Here is a 2,193-nt window from a genome sequence, read left to right on the forward strand (position 1 = left end):
CCCTGAAAACCATACATTTCACACCTGAGCCTCAACTCTTGCGGCCCGGTACCAAACGACTCACGGACCGGTACCGGTCCAAGGCCCGGGGGTTGGGGACCGCTGTGTTAAGGTACTAAATCTCATGTTTCATATTTCTAGATGAGATATAGAGGAAAGAAAAGGGCGAGGATGGGCTGTAAACATCACTAAAGCTTAAAATAACATCCTGGCTACAATACAACATATAAACAATTAATCCACAATTTTAAAAAAAACTGCTTAAGGTGCTGAAGTTTTTAGAGCAGCAGTCCATTTTAAAAATGTTAGCTCTGGTTCTTTTAGCCATGGATCTTTACTGCACAGTTTTCATGTTATAGTGTCCTCAGTGTCATCAGCCTGCTTAAGTTGTGGTTCACTGGTGAATTCGGTGGTTGTGATGTTTTATTTGCTACAGCTAATCATATTTGGGAAAATCCAGAAACGAATCCATAATTATTTAACAATCAATAAGCCAAATAATGTTTTGCTTGGAGAGCCTTTTATGTAGAGACAGTAAAAACCATGAAGAACTGTTTGTGCAAACATGAGCTGGAGCTCAATAATATTTATGTCTAATTGACTCGGGACCATGAGTTTGATAATATTAATATTGTTTTTATTGCTATGAAGAACTTTAAGAATGTTTTAATTGGTCATCTGTTTTTCTTGGTGCAGAAATGCTTGTTATACTTTATATCTGATGGGCCTAATGATTGGGGTTAACTTTGACCTGTAAGCATGCTTAATTTACACTGTTTTACTACTGCACAGACAATAAATTTGAAGCTGATTATGGACACATAAAGTGTTCTTTTTATAGGCCTGAATAATTGCTGTTCGTAATTCAGGGACTTGTACAATGGGTTTTATAGGAATGTTGCATGGACTGCGCTCCAACAGAATGATCCCTTTGTACTCTTTTTACGAATGATTATGACCACTAGATTATCATGTGGATTAAATATTGAATTGGTTATTTTAAAGTCGTGTGAGTGGTGATGTGCCAGCGCCGTTATAAATGCCTTCATTGTAGTGCCGAGGATGTGGAAACGCTCCCTGAGCTGAAATCTTACATGCATCCCTTTCTGCTCCCCCTTCTTCTTCCTCCCAGATACATAAACACTATACATAGACTATATGAGTCAGTGAGTATGCTCTCTGGCTCTCAATCGTGTCTGCACTCCCTCGCTTGCATTATCTCCCTTCCCCCACTCTTTTTCAGTGACACAGAAAAACTAACGCCGCCCCCTCCCTCTTCGCTTGCCTGCTTCTGCCCCCCTTACTCCAGTGGCAGACAAACACCGTACTCTTTTTTTTTTTTTTTTTTTTTTTTTTTTAACTCGTTCTCGCTGCAATTCAACATTATGTCGTCAATTTGCATTTTCTCAGTCCAGTCCAATCCCCCCCACCCGCGACCCAACAGAACATCTCCATCCGTGCACTCCCATCACTTGTGTCACGTTGTTGCACATTCTCCGCTGCCTCCCAGTCTCTGAATCACTGTTGATGTTGTCCTGCAGCCTCCGCTGAAAACTGGTTTTGCCTACAAATCCATTGCATGCTGCTTTGCCCCTCTCTGTTCATTGTTCACTCCATCTCTGGCTCCCTCCCTCCTCTTTCTCTCAGCATCACTCCCTGGGAACCCACTTTTTTTTTCTTCTACTCAGTATTTCATGTTGCCTTTCTCTGCATCTCCCACTCCCCGTTTTCTTCTCAATGTGCCTCTCTTCCCCCATTTTTCTGTGCATCTCTTCCTCTCATTAGCCCTCATCAGACTGAGAGAGGAGTTCACTATTGTGTATCCAGCGTGTGAGTGGATTTTTAAAAATCTCTTTTTCCTGATTTGTTTAGTGCACACAGTTGGCTGGCAGCTTTGCATTTTTACTCTTTCTCTTGTTAATCTGGTCAGGGTTCAGTCTGGTGCTCTGGAGAGAGATTGGTCAGGTTGATGTTGGTGGGGGTCGGCATTAGAAGTGCGCCCCAGCTATGAAGTCAGCGAGGGGTTAGACTCCGCTAATCCGCGTTAACAGATTAATTATCTTTGGGTAATATCGTGTCACTGCGGTGTTGTGAAGTCACTCGGGTGTTAGGCTATGAAGGGCTACAGTGCAACGATAAAGAGTCCCTTAGGGGTGTCTCCTCAATCTTAATCCCCCTTTCTCTCTCTCTCTC

Source organism: Neolamprologus multifasciatus, chromosome 11 (assembly GCF_963576455.1).
Source record: "Neolamprologus multifasciatus chromosome 11, fNeoMul1.2, whole genome shotgun sequence".
Taxonomy (NCBI): domain Eukaryota; kingdom Metazoa; phylum Chordata; class Actinopteri; order Cichliformes; family Cichlidae; genus Neolamprologus; species Neolamprologus multifasciatus.